Here is a 16,010-nt window from a genome sequence, read left to right as displayed (position 1 = left end):
TGCCTTCCCAGTTGCTTGCTGTACCTGCATGTTAACTTTCTGTATTTAGTGTACAAGTACACCCAAATCATACTGAACACCAACATTTGATAGTTTCTCACCATTTAAAAAATATTCTGTATTTCTATTCCTACCAAAGTGAATAACCTCACATTTCCCCACATTATACTCCATCTGCCACCTTGCCCACTCACTTACCCTGTCTATATCCCTTTCCAGACTCTTTGTGTCCTCCTCACAGCTTACTTTCCCACCAAGCTTTGTATCATCAGTAAACTTGGATACATTACACTCGGTTCCTTCATCTAAGTCATTAATATAGATTGTAAATAGTTGAGGCCCAAGCATTGATCCTTGTGGCACCCCACTAGTTACAGCCTGCCAACCTGAAAATGGCCCATTTATTCCTACTTTCTGTTGGTTAACCAATCCTCTATCCATGCCGATACATTACTCCCAATCCCATGAGCCCTTATCTTGTGTAACAACCTTTTGTGTGGTACCTTACCGAACACCTTTTGAAAATCCAAATATACTACATCCACTGGTTCCCCTTTATCTACCCTGCTAGTTACATCCTCAAAAACACTAATAGATTTGTCAAACACGATTTCCCTTTCATAAAACCATGTTGACTCTGCCTAATCATATTATGATTTTCTAAGTGCCCTGTTACCACTTCCCTTAAAATGGATTCCAGCATTTTCCCATCTACTGATGTCAGGCTAACTGGCCTGTAGTTCCCTGTTTTCTCTCTCCCTCCTTTCTTGAATAGTGATGTTACATTTGCTACCATTCAATGCATTGGGATTCCCCTCATGGGAAAAGGATTAGTACCAGGTCATAGTGAAGAAGCCATCACGAATGGAAAACAGTGAACGTGTACTACACATGTGCAACAACACCATAGAAGTCATCTGTTGCAGGCATGGAATTACAGGCACATTATTATACATCATGGCACAATATATAGCACATAATGTTGTTGAATTAGCTGGTCTCAGCCAGGCAGCAATTAGGGTGCTATAATTAGCCTCAGTACCTCTGGGCTAGACATGAGAAAATTATCCATGACCCCTGTTGCTTAAAGCTATTCAGAGACTTGATAGAACAGGATGTATGTGGATATTGGATGAAGACAGAATCAAGTTTGTCTGGGATATCCTCCATAGTTGAAAAGCCTGCTGATGATCTTCAGGCTTACAATAAAATGGTCATAGTTCTCATCAACGGTACATACCCGAAACACCAATCTATCTTTCTTTTTTACAGACATTGACTGATCTGTGTATATGCAGCATTTTCTGTTCTTGTTTCAGATTTTCAGTCTTTTCTTTCTATTTTACATAATGGTAAGGTATTAGAGGCTTTCTGGCTACTGTGGATCTTTACCCCTGCAAGGAGAGAAGGAAAGGGAAGGGCAAAAAGTTGACAAAAAAACTATACAGGTTTTAGAAAATGAAAGCAATTTGGTGATGTAATGCTTTCATGCACTATTCCACTGATCAGTGAATCTGGCTCTGAATTCCAGAACCTGTGTTTTGCAGATGAACCTTGCCCAGACAGCAAACTGTTGATTACTGTGGAATTGTTCAGCATAATCTTGAATGAAACTGAGAAGATGAATCGAAGGTCTAGATTTTCCAATTGGGTAATTGCTTAACTGGGAGTTTCAACAGCACCTGTCTCACCTAAAGTGTGCTGATCTGCATGCATTTCTATGGTCAGTCTCATTATCATATTTGGGCAAGCTCCCAGCAGAGAAACCCCCTGTGACTGGGAGTTTACCTATTGATCAGTTAAAGGCCTGTGATAAATAAAAGGGGCAGGTGTAGTAATTTTGTACTTTGCAAAACAGTAAATTGCAGGAAGGCAGAGAACGGTGTATTTCTCTAATGGAAGTCCTCAAGCAGGATGTCACACAGTGGAGGGGCACTCTCTTCGGCAATGAGCACTGCAGGGCCGCAAGAAGAATACGAGATGGTGCAATTAGTGTCAATGCCACCTTCACCAGTCCATGCATGCAGAAGCAATGCCACAAGAAATTTAATGAACTTACCAAGTCAACCACGGTAGGAGTATGCACTATTACCCTCCATTAATACAGTGTACTAAGTGGGGCAATAATGCAGCCTAAGCACCATGCCACCGGGACCAGTGCTGCATGGGTGCTACATGCACCTGTGCACAATTGGCATGGTCTCACCAGATAAGAAGGCTAAAACAGTCTCATAATTTACTGGCACTCCAGGCATGTGCCTCATTATGTTCTGGGAGTGTCTGCCACATTGTTGGGTGTCAGCATCCAATAAAGGACTGCTGGCTACTTGTGTGGTAGGCATTTTCACAATGGGGCCCTGGGTAAGCGGGAATTGGTGCCAGGGGCTGGGGACAAAGGGCAGACATGGCTGCATTTAAAAAAAATTTGTGGTGGTCTACCCTTCAGTTCTTCAGCGCCTGTTCCAAATGGGGGCTGTGCAGATGGAGCCTTTGCCCCACTCTTTGTGAAAATGCCCATCGCACTGTGAGTAGCCAGCAGTCTTTCATTGGACGCTGGCACGCAACAATATAGCCCTGGCACTCTTAGCACATCACGAGAGACACAAATGGAGCACTATTAAATTATTCACATGGATTGACCTCATTTTAATCAGTGAGGACAGGCGATTTGTGTACAGATGCATGTAGCACTGGTGCTGTTTGGCATGCACTCAGGCAACATTATCAGCCCTAATTTGTACACTGTATTAATGGAAGGTAATAGTGTATACTCCTACCTTTGTTGACTTGGTATAGTCATTAAACTTGTAGCACTATGGGACAGGCACCTCATTTAAATAGAACTTGAGTCCTAATGAGGTCAGCACACAACTTATGCATTGGTGCATGTTGAGTGCTGACCTCATTAGCCCTCAGTCCTCCATGCCCATTTTTCCAGGAAGTTGACCTCAGTATATATGGCATTTACAATTACTGCCCTCTTCACAATACATTAAAGTACTTTCAGTACTTACCATGCATGACCATTATTCAGCCTTCACCTGGAAGTATTCTGTTACTCATATTCATACATGCATTCAGCCCAAAATAATCCTCCCCTTAATGTGCATTTGCATGACATGCAGCCATTATGGCCTGAAAGCTGATGTTTGGTTATCACTGTATATCATCACGATAATAGCAATCACTTTATTATGTCACTCCTTTTACTCAAAGCTATATGTCAAGGCTGCTGGTGAAGACACCGTTGTAACCTCTGTTCCTCTTCTGGTTCTCTAGGTATCCCACAGGAAGGAGAATCTGGACCCTGTGCATCCGGCCATGCCAGTACCACACTGCAGATCTCACAAGCATCAGCCCTGGTACATTCACCCTGGAGGCGTTGGAGAGTTAGAGTGGAGTGCACTAGGTAAGACATATAGCCTAAATGACCATGAGCTGATGTTGGTGGTGGTGGCAAAGGAGGAGCAGGAATGTGCTATACAGACAACCAGCTTGCATTCCACTTCAGCTGATGAGCCAAGAACGTAGATCTCACAGGACTTGTATTTAAGCATGCATTTATATACCATCTTGAGTGTCATGGTGAAGCAGTTCCCACTTCACAACAGTGCTAAATAGGGATCACGGCAGATCAATTCAATCTCCAGCACCTGGCGGTTTCAGACTCATGGGGGGAAATTTAACCCCCAAGAACAGGTGGGTTGGGGCGGGTGGCAAGTTAAAATAATAGATTTTTCTAATGCGACGGCAACCCGGCTCCTACGCGTTTACTTCCGTGTTTAACAGAGACGCGTTTCAATGCGTGTGAGTAAATTACTCGCCGGAGTCGGGTCCATTATTAATGCAGGTAGAGAATTCCACAGGTTCACCAACCTCTGAGTGAAGAAATTTCTCCTCATCTCAGTCCTAAATGTCCTACCCCATATCCTGAGACAGTGACCCCTTGTACTGGACCCCCAGCCAGGGAAAACATCCTCCCTGCATCCAGTCTGTCTGGCCTTGTAAGAATTTTATATGTTTCAGTGAGATCCCCTCTCATTCTTCTAAACTCGAGTGAATACTGGCCGAGTCGACACAATCTGCCATCCCAGGAATCACTCTGGTGAACCTTCGCTGCACTCCCTCTATGACAAGTATATCCTTTCTTAGGTAAGGAGACCAAAACTGCACACAATACTCCAGGTGTGGTCTCACCAAGGCCCTGTATAACTGCAGTAAGATATCCATGCTCCTGTACTCAAATCCTCTTGCAATGAAGGCCAACATACCATTTGCCTTCCTAACGGCTTGCTGCACCTGCATGTTTGCTTTCAGTGACTGGTGTACAAGGACACCCAGGTCCCTTTGTACATCAACATTTCCCAATCTATCACCATTTAAATAATACTCTGCCTTTCTGTTTTTCCTTCCGAAATGGATAACTTCACATTTATCCACATTATACTGCATCTGCCATGTATTGGCCCACTCACTCAACTTGTCTAAATCACCTTGAAGCTTCTTTGCATCCTCCTCACAACTCACGATCCCATCTAGTTTTGTGTCATCAGCAAACTTGGAAATATTACATTTGGTTCCCTCATCCAAATCATTGATACTCTCTGCTTTCTGTCTGTTAACCAATTTTCAATCCATGCCAGTATATTACCCCAATCCTATGTGCTTTAATTTTGCACACTAACCTCTTATTTGGGACTTTATCAAAGGCCTTCTGAAAATCCAAATAAACCATATCCACTGGTTCTCCCTTATCTATTCTACCAATTACATCCTCAAAAAACTTCAGTAGGGTTGTCAAACATGATTTCTCTTTCATAAATCCGTGTTGACTTTGTCTAATCCTGTTGATATTTTCTAAGTGTCCTGTTATCATATCCTTTATAATAGACTCTAGCATTTTCCCTACTGATATTAGGCTAACTGGTCGGTACTTCCCTGTTTTCTCTCTCGCTCCTTTTTTAAATAGTGGGGTTACATTTGCCACCCTCCAATCTGCAGGAACTGTTCCATAATCTATAGAATTTTGGAAGATGACAACTAATGTATCCACTATTTCTATGGCTACATCTTTTATTACTCTGGGATGCAGATTATCAGGCCCTGGGGATTTATCGGCTTTCAGTCCCATTAATTTCTCCAGCACTATTTTTTTTACTAATACTAATTTCCTTTAATTCCTCCTTCTCACTGGTCCTTTGGTTCCTTAGCATTTCTGGGAAGTTATTTGTGTCCTCTTCCGTGAAGACAGAGCTAAAGTATTTGTTTAATTGCTCTGCTATTTCCTTGTTCCCGATTATAAATTCTCCCATTTCTGACTGTAAGGGACCTACATTTGTCTTTACTAACCTTTTTCTTTTCCATACTTGTAGAAGCTTTTACAATCCACTTTCATGTTCCTTGCAAGTTTACTCTCATACTCTATTTTTCCCCTCTTGATCAATCTCTTGGTCCTTTTTTGCTGAATTCTAAACTGCTGCCAATCCTCAGGCTTGCTACTTTTACTGGCAACTTTATATGACTCCTCTTTGGATCTAATGCTATCCTTAATTTCTTTTGTTAGCCATGGTTCGGCCATTTTTCCTTTTGTGTTTTTGCATCAGAAAGGAATGTATAATTGTTGCAATTCATGCACTCGTTCCTTAAATGTTAGCCATTGCCTATCCACCGTCATGCCTTTTAATGAAGCTTACAATCTATCATGGCCAACTCACTCCTCATACCTTCGTAGTTTCCTTTCTTTAGATTTAGGACCCTAGTTTTGGATTGGACTGCTTCACTTTCCATCTTAATGAAGAATTCTATCATGTTATGGTCACTCTTCCCTAAAGGACCCTGCAAAACAAGATTATTAATTAACCCCTTCTCATTGCACAATACCCAATGTAGGATAGCCTGTTCCCTGGTTGGCTCCTCAACTTACTGGTCTAAAAAACCATCTCGTACACACTCCAGGAATTCATCCTCCACAGTATTATTGCTAATTTGGTTTGGCCAGTCTATATGTAAATTAAAGTCACCCATGATTACTGTAGTACCCTTGTTACATGCATCTCTAATTTCCTGTTTGATGCCATCCCCTACATTACCACTACTGTTTGGAGGCCTATAGACAACTCCCACCAGTGTTTTCTGCCCCTTGGAACTTCTTAACTCCACCCAGACTAATTCTACACCTTGATTTTCTGAGCCAATATTTTTTTTTATTCGTTCTTGGGATATGGGCATCGCTGGCAAGGCCAGTATTTATTGTCCATCCCTAATTGCCCTTGAGAAGGTGATGGTGAGCCGTCTTCTTGAACTGCTGCAGTCCGTGTGGTGAAGGTTCTTCCACAGTGCTGTTAGGTAGGGAAATGTCAAGAATCTTACAACACCAGGTTATAGTCCAACAATTTTATTTGAAAATCACAAGCTTTCGGAAATTATCTCCTTCGACAGGTGAGCGTGGGACTCCTTGAACGTTTCGCATTTATAGTCAGAGAACAATACCTGGTGATTACAGATAATCTTTCCAACTGCCCGTTGTCAAGGCAATCAAAGTGTTCAGACAGAGAGGTGTTACCTATAGGACCACCGAATATACAAATGGCCAGAACACAAGACAGAGAGAGAGAGGGAGAAAGTTAGGTAGGGAGTTCCAGGATTTTTACCTATCGACGATGAAGGAACGGCGATATATTTCCAAGTCGGGATGGTGTGTGACTTGGAGGGGAACATGCAAATAGTGTTGTTCCCTGTGTCCTTCTAGGTGGTAGAGGTCGCGGGTTTGGGAGGTGCTGTCGAAAAAGCCTTGGCAAGTTGCTGCAGTGCATCCTGAGGATGGTACACACTGAAGCCACTGTGCGTGGTGGTGAAGGGAATGAATGTTTAGGGTGGTGGATGGGGTGCCAATCAAGCGGGCTGCTTTGTCCTGGATGGTGTCGAGCTTCTTGAGTGTTGTTGGAGCTGCACTCATCCAGGCAAGTGGAGAGTATTCCATCACACTCCTGACTTGTGCCTTGTAGATGGTGGAAAGGCTTTGGGGAGTCAGGAGGTGAGTCACTTGCCACAGAATACCCAGCCTCTGACCTGCTCTTGTAGCCACAGTATTTATGTGGCTGATCCAGTTAAGTTTCTGATCAATGGTGACTCCCAGGATGTTGATGTTAGGGATTCGGCGATGGTAATGCTGTTGAATGTCAAGGGGAGGTGGTTAGACTCTCTCTTGTTGGAGATGGTCATTGCCTGGCACTTGTCTGGAGCAAATGTTACTTGCCACTTATCAGCCCAAGCCTGGATGTTGTCCAGGTCTTGCTGCATGCGGGCATGGACTGCTTCATTATCTGAGGGGTTGCGAATGGAACTGAACACTGTGCAATCATCAGCAAACATCCCCATTTCTGACCTTATGATGGAGGGAAGGTAATTGATGAAGCAGCTCCGATTTCATCCTTTACTAACAATGCTACTCCACCTCCTTTTCCTTTTTGCCTGTCCCTCCTAAATATCGAGTACCCTTGGATATTCAGCTCCCAGCCTTGGTCACCTGCAGCCATGTCTCCGTAATCGCAATTATATCGTATCCGTTTACATCTATTTGCACTGTTAATTTGTCTACCTTATTACAAATGCTTCGTGCATTCAGATACAGCACCTTTAGATTTGTCTTTTAAACATTCTTAGACATCTTAACATTTTTTTGTACTATGGCCCTATTTGTCTTATTACCTTTTTTTCTTACCTGGACCCTATTTGTTAGTGCACTCTTTTGTTTGTATGCTCTGTCCCTCAAATTATAAATACAATAAAGGAAAAGTTAGTGTGCATTTTGTCTTGACAACATGGTATCATGATACCACCACCAAAGGAATTTCCACAAATTCAGATCAGGTTTTGAAAGTGCCAGTGTGACTGGAGGCTCCAAACTTGAAGCAAACTTGGGAGGAATGCATTCTGCTATGTGAATATGCAATAAAACAAAGATGTGTTCTGAGGATTCACCATTGGTGCAGTCATTGGGGAGCATGCCAAGCAGTGCTTTCAGACAGCAGCTCAGGTGGTAGAGTCCATTAGCCACAAGTGCATAGTCTTGCATGACAGTTTCACAACATTGCAGTCCACCAGTGAACATGTGGCAAGTTCAGAGATGTTTGCAGCAGATTCCTCCATGCCACAGGCCGAAAAGGCAGTCATTGCTTCTCCCTAGGGTGCTCAGACTGCTGCCATAGTGGCATGGTGGTCTAGCATTGAATGGGCTATCTTTTCTCTTTCTTTAGGCTTGGGCATCAATTAGAGTGAAGCATGAGGCATCATTGTTGCTATTGGGTCCAATGTCACACTGATCAGTGACCATAGTGAGACAGTGCCCAGCAGTAGGATCATGGCTGCAAAGAGCATGACTGGTGGTCTCTTTGATGGCCACACAACTGCACTTCCACCAGAATCCTACAATGCCCAGATATGTTCCAGAAAGCACTTGCAGTTTCAGAAGCGGTGGCGCCTACAGCAGGTCTACTTCAGGCCCCAGCTGCCAGAGACGAGGGTCATTTCAATAACCAAGAGGTTCTTATGGTCACACAGCAGCCAGCCGTCTCACATACTCCTGTCCCAGAGAAAACATCCACTACTAGATTAGGTGGAATAGATATACGACACACAGTCACCACGAGGCAACAGTGAAGAACCAAACAGTAGGAACTCACACATATCCTTTATAGGGTTATTGAAATGTTGGTTGCATTGCAGTTGGACCGTGTGCAGAGAATATTATTTCTAAGGTTTTGCATCATGTTTCAGCAGCTGGCAGGAATGGGGTTTGGGAGTTGAATGGGAGTTAAGGCACTGTAGGTGAAAGCAGATTAGTGCTGTTCACCGGGAAGATGTAGACAGAATTTTTGACGAAATGGGCAGGTTTTCATGTTACAAGAAAATCTCCTCTATGCGAGATCACAGAATGACTCTTGATGCTGGGAATAGATTCTCTTCTAAAGCCTCTTTGTACTGTTCATCTTGCTGGTCGCCTTAATGCAGCTGGGTGTCAATTTCTGCTGGTGCCTCCATGATAATGCCTCTTTGCAAGACAAAATTGTGCAATATGCAGTAGATTACTATGATTCTTGATACCTTAGCCATGCTGTACTACAGGACAACCCCAGACCTATCCAAACACCTGAAGTACTGCTTCAACATGCCACCTCATTATAGCTATTTTTAGCTAGTGCCTTTGAATGCCACAAAGGTGGCATGAGCAATGACTACAGAAGGAAACCTTAATTGTTCAGGAGCACTCCGACACTTATTTTTGTGGGTGAAATATTGGTGGAGTGAAGGCATCATGACAGTTGCCTGGAAGAAAGCAATGACTTACATAATTCAGTACTGATAATTGCAAACAAGCTGAACATTCATAGAGTGGAATCTTTTCTGATTCATGGAGGTAGTTGCATAATGCAATGGCGCACAGAGGGCCACATGGTGCAATCTATAACCTCCTGGACCTTTGGGAATTGTGCTCCATTTCACAGCTCTCATGCTGCCATAAATCTTCATAAAATGCTATTTAAATCCACCTAAGAAAACAGCTCATTCCTGGAAACTGTGAACACCTATTTTATATAAATAGGTGTATGAATCAATAATATCTGTGCGAAATCTGGGAAATTGCATGAAGGGCACTATTCTGGCCTCATTTTAAAATTATAAGCAGCAAACTGCGGGTGTTAGATCTGGCATGATGTATCTTTGGCCCTGTTTCAATCAGTTACGGTCGCTTTATACTCGCTATAGACTGTCTGAGATTCATGGACATTTTGAGAGTACTCAATAAAAGAAGAGGGGAATCAAGTATCTAATGCATATTAGAGAAACAATAACCTGACTTTTCCATGAAAGCACTGGTGGCAGGGAACCCCACCTGCTGTCAGCACATAATGGAAAATTGCAGGCGTTTTGTCCGCGATTTTCTGATACGCGCTGGCAGTAGCCAAGGATCCCTGCTATCAGCACATATTTGGAAAATTACCCACATTTTAAAAGAATTTCAAGGCAATTATAAAATCAAAAAATTTAGACAAAATCAAATTATGACAATGATTAATATATATACTTTTTACTTAGAGATATTACATAGAATTTCCAGCAGAAACAGGCCATTTGGCCCAACTAGTCTGTGCCCATGTTTATGCTCCACACGAGCCTCCTCTCACCCTACTTCATCTAATTCTATCAGCATATCCTTCTATGTTGTATTATCAAACTCATCCACATGTAATTATTTCATTTAATAATGTATCACTTTTAATTTACAATCTATAATATATTAAAAACTGCACTTATTTCCTGTTTCATAACTGGCACGCCCAAACTCTATTTTCCAGCTATGTCTGCAACTAGCTCTCCTGCTACTGAGGGTAAGATAGCTTTGTAATTTCATAATCTTTCAAAAATGAAGGAATCATAGAAATTTACAGCACAGAAGGAGGCCATTCGGCCCATCATGTCTGTGCTGGCCAAAAAAGAGCTATCCAGCCTAATCCTACTTTCCAGCTCTTCGGCACTTCAAATGCATATCCAATTACTTTTTCAATGTGATGAGGGTTTCTGCGTCTACTACCCTTTCAGGCAGTGAGTTCCAGACCCCACCCCACCCTCTGGGTGAAAAAAATTCTCCTCAATTCCCCTCTAATCCTTCTACCAATTACTTTAAATCTACGCCCCCTGGTTATTGACCTCTCTGCTAAAGGAAATAGGTCCTTCCTATCCACTCTATCTGGGCCCCTCATTATTTTATACACTTCAATTAAATCTCCCCTCAGCCTTCTTTGTTCCAAAGAAAACAACCAGGGTATCCAATTGTTCCTCATAGCTAAAATTCTCCAGTCCTGGAAACATCCTCGTAAATCTCCTCTGCAGCCTCTCTAGTGCAATTACATCTTTCCTGTAATGTGGTGACCAGAACTGTACGCAGTACTCCAGCTGTGGCCTAACTAGGTGTTTTATGCAGTTCTAACATAACCTCTCTGCTCTTATATTCTATGCCTCGGCTAATAAAGGAAAGTATACCCTATGCCTTCTTAACCACCTTATCTACCTGTCCTGCTACCTTCAGGGATCTCTGGACATGCACTCCAAGGTCCCTCTGTTCCTCTACACTTCTCAGTGTCCTACCATTTATTGTGCATTCCCTTGCCTTGTTTGACCTCCCCAAATGCATTACCTCACACTTCTCTGGATTGGATTCCATTTGCCTCTTTTCTGTCCACCTGACCAGTCCACTGATATCTTTCTGCAGTCTAAAATTTTCTTCTTCACTATCCACCACACAGCCAATTTTTGTATCATCTGCAAAGTTCTTAATCATGCCCCCTACATTTAAGTCTAAATCACTGATATATACCACAAAAAGCAAGGGACCCCACAGGAAACAGCCTTCCAGTCACAAAAACACCTGTCGATTATTACCTTTTGCTTCCTGCAACTGAGCCAATTTTGAATTCAACTTGCCACTTTCCCTTGGATCCCATGGGCTTTTGCTTTTCTGACCAGAACTTTTAATTTTCGATAACTGTGGTGTTAACAGATGGAATAGAAACACAGAAACATAGAAAGTAGGAGCACGAGTAGGCCATTTGGCCCTTCGAGGCTGCTCCGCCATTCAATATGATCACTGCTGATCCTCTATCTCAATACCATATTCCTGCTCTCTCCCCATACCCCTTTCAGTGCCATTAATTTCTCCAGCACTACTTTTTTACTAATACTAATTTCCTTTAATTCCTCCTTCTCACTAGTCCCTTGGTTCCCTAGCATTTCTGGGAAGTTATTTGTGTCCTCTTCCGTGAAGACAGAACCAAAGTATTTATTTAATTGCTCTGCCATTTCCTTGTTCCCGATTATAAATTCTCCCATTTCTGACTGTAAGGGACCTACATTTGTCTTCACTAACCTTTTTCTTTTTACATACTTGTAGAAGCTTTTACAGTCCACTTTCATGTTCCTTGCAAGTTTACTCTCATACTCTATTTTTCCCTTCTTAATCAATCTTTTGGTCCCTTTTTGCTGAATTCTAAACTGCTGCCAATCCTCAGGCTTGCTACTTTTTCTGGCAACTTTATATGACTCCTCTTTGGATCTAATACTATCCTTAATTTCTTTTGTTAGCCATGGTTCGGCCATTTTTCCTTTTGTGTTTTTGCGCCAGAAAGGAATGTTTAATTGTTGCAATTCATGCATTCGTTCCTTAAATGTTAGCCATTGCCTATCCACCGTCATGCCTTTTAATGAAGCTTCCCAATCTATCATAGCTAACTCACTCGTCATACCTTCGTAGTCTCCTTTCTTTGGATTTAGGACCCTAGTTTCGGATTGGACTGCTTCACTTTCCACCTTAATGAAGAATTCTATCATGTTATGGTCACTCTTCCCTAAAGGACCCTGCACAACAAGATTATTAATTAACCCCTTCTCATTGCACAATACCCAATGTAGGATAGCCTGTTCCCTGGTTGGCTCCTCAACGTACTGGTCTAAAAAAAAATCTAGTACACACTCCAGGAATTCATCCTCCACAGTATTATTGCTAATTTGGTTTGGCCAGTCTATATGTAGATTAAAGTCACCCATGATTACTGTAGTACCCTTGTTTCATGCATCTCTAATTTCCTGTTTGATGCCGTCCCCTACATTACCACTACTGTTTGGAGGCCTATAGACAACTGCCACCAGTGTTTTCTGCCCCTTGGTGTTTCTTAACTCCACCCAGACTGATCCTACATCTTGATTTTCTGAGCCAATATCCTTTCTCACTATTGTTCTGATTTCATCCTTTACTAACAACACCACCCCTCCTCCTTTTCCTTTTTGCCTCTCCTTCCTAAATATCGAATCATGTTTTGGGGGTACTGGGCCAGATGGCAATTAATTACATTAACAAATCCGTCCCCTATAAATTTTATTGGTCTTTGCAGGGAGCAGGCCAGGATGGAATTGTGTTTTGCGAGCAGCCTGTCAAATTTTATTGGTCTTGGGAGCTGTGCGATTAGCTGGCAATTAGTTCTATTAATTAATGGAGCCAACCACAAATTAATAAATAAATGAACTCATCCTGAATACATGGACTCGGTCTTCAAGAGCAGTGGGCCACCAGGGAATCTAACAAATAAATAAATGTAACTTCAACAAATCCAATGAAACTAGAGGGGAAGCAGGCCTGTTGGCAAATAAATAAATCTACTCTAAATAAATGCAATCATGCTTCAGTGGGACAGCCATTAATTAATAAATTGAGTAAATTTGCCCTAAATACATCCAATAGCAATTTGAAAGGTATCATGCCAGCTCTAATTCATTACTTCAATAATTGTGCCTTTAAAACCTGCAATCTGGCTTTGGAAGGAGTGGGCCAACTGCAAATCAATCATTTTTTAAAAAATTGAATAGATGCAATCAGGCTTCAGGGACAGTAGGACAACCAAAAATGAATTAATTAATTGTCTCAGTCCCTGTCACCACGACCACACCAAAGGGTGGTGAGTGTCTGGAACGAGCTGCCAGAGGCAGTAGTAGAGGCGGGTACAATTTTGTCTTTTAAAAAGCATTTGGACAGTTACATGGGTAAGATGGGTATAGAGGGATATGGGCCAAGTGCAGGCAATTGGGACTAGCTTAGTGGTATAAACTGGGCGACATGGACATGTTGGGCCGAAGGGCCTGTTTCCATGTTGTAACTTCTATGATTCTATGATTCTATGAAATCCACTTTCTTATAAAACATTATTTCCTTGGACTTCCCACTGGCAATGTAATGGGAGGTGCACTAGTGTTTAAAAAAAATCCCACCAATTTTCCCTCTTCACTTCCTACTGGGTCTTCCCAGCCACCAGCTTTAGTGAAACTGCAAAGCTTACCTCAGCATTACTCTTGGTCGTGTGAGGCCTACTTGCTAGGAGCTGGCGGCACTAGCATGGACCTTGCGCAAAATGAAAGTGGCTACACTGAGCAGTGCCTTTACCTATTAGGTCATTGGAAAGCGACAGTTATAATTAAGTTACTTTATATTAGATAGAAAAGTTGAAAATCTTAAATTTTTCTTTGTAGATTTAATACACGTTCTTCTCTCTACTATTAAAGAGTAATGTAAAAATTTTTTTAAAACAAATAGTGTCTCCTGTCACCCTGAAGTTTTTTTATACTCACTACTTGTTAACAGGAATAAGGATTATCAATCACAGAAAACAACAAATGGCACATTACCTTTTATACAAGTGACATGAGGGCTTTTCATATGTATCCCAATCAATCGGTCACACAGTATTCCACTTGACACAATTTTTAACTGAGTTTAACTTTAGCTGCTCCTTTTGAACTGAAACAAAGAGCACATTTCCTTTGATTTGTAAAAACTCTTCCTTTAAATAACAATAACAAGAGGACATTAATCAACACTTTTGTGCATGGTGTTAAACCTAACAGTTATACTTGTTCTCTGAAACTCCAGTAACATTAACCATTTTACTCAAATGTGGATCAGGACCAATTGAAACACTTGGAGCAAATGGTATGTTTAAATGCTCTAGAAGTGGTTTCTCTTAAAAATAACTTCTTATTATATTGTGTAATGAAATTGTTACTCAATGAAAACTTGATTATGATGATGTGATTGTATGAGTAATATGCAGAGGATCCCAGTAAAGAAGTTACAACAGAACGTTTAAGGACTTAAGTCCATCAGTCAATTATCATAAATAGGCTATAGAAGATAAAATACCTCAATACCATGTTCTCCTCTCTTCCAGCTCCCACAGATATCTGTTCATTGTTGGTTTTCCATTCAAGTTTTCCTATACTGATTACCACAATTTCAACTTTGGCTTTCAATTTTTGCCGTGTTTTGCCACTTAGACCACTGAACAAATGGCACTGGTGGGCTTCCTAAGTACTGTAAAGCAATGGTGATAGCCACGGCAAAACACATGCGCATTCATTAAATGATCTATATTTTGGCTCACACAAATGAGAACTGCAGAAAAATAGCATTTTTTTTATTCGTTCATGGGATGTGGGCGTCGCTGGCAAGGTCAGCATTTATTCCCCATCCCTAATTGCCCTTAAGAAGGTGGTGGTGAGCCGCCTTCTTGAACCGCTGCAGTCTGTGTGGTGAAGGTTCTCCCACAGTGCTGCTAGGTAGGGAGTTCTAGGATTTTGACCCAGCGAAGGAACGGCAATATATTTCCAAGTAGCAATGGTGTGTGACTTGGAGGGGAACGTGCAGGTGGTGTCGTTCCCTTGTCCTTCTAGAGGTTGCAGGTTTGGGAGGTGTTGTCGAAGAAGCCTTGACGGGTTGCTGCAGTGCATCCTGTAGATGGTACACCCTGCAGCCATGGTGCGCCAGTGGTGAAGGGAGTGAATGTTTAGGGTGTTGGATGGGGTACCAATTAAGCAGACTGCTTTGACCTGGATGGTGTTAACCTTCTTGAGTATTGTTGGAGCTGCATTCATCCAGGAAAGTGGAGGGTATTCCATCACACTCCTGACTTGTGCCTTGTAGATGGTGGAAAGACTTTGGGGAGTCAGGTGAGTCACTCGCCACAGAATACTCAGCCTCTGACCTGCTAATTATGATTCAATGATCTGCCATCCCTTACAAGTGTCAATCGCTAATTTTAACATAGATTATCTATCCAAATATGTGTTTCTTTCAGAATTCATATTGATAAATACATTCAATTCTACATCAGTGGGATACTGCATCAGTAGAGGAAGAAAGAACTTGCATTTATATACTGTACTGCCTTTCTTGACCTCAGGATGTCCCAAAGCTCTTTACAGCCAATTAAATACTTTTGAAGTGTAGTCACTGTTGTAATGTACCAAATATTTTGTTGAGGGAATAAATGTTAAATTTGTCTATTTAAAGAGTTAAGACGACTATTAGATGCCATGCAGCTGCTGCTGCTCTGAATTTAAATGCAGGTATATTTTAGAAATGAATTATTAAATAATTACTTCTTATAGATCTTGCATTGAGTTTTTAA

Source organism: Heptranchias perlo, chromosome 14 (genome assembly GCF_035084215.1).
Source record: "Heptranchias perlo isolate sHepPer1 chromosome 14, sHepPer1.hap1, whole genome shotgun sequence".
In the NCBI taxonomy this organism is placed as follows: Eukaryota; Metazoa; Chordata; class Chondrichthyes; order Hexanchiformes; family Hexanchidae; genus Heptranchias; species Heptranchias perlo.
Note: the sequence above shows the minus strand (reverse complement) of the source record.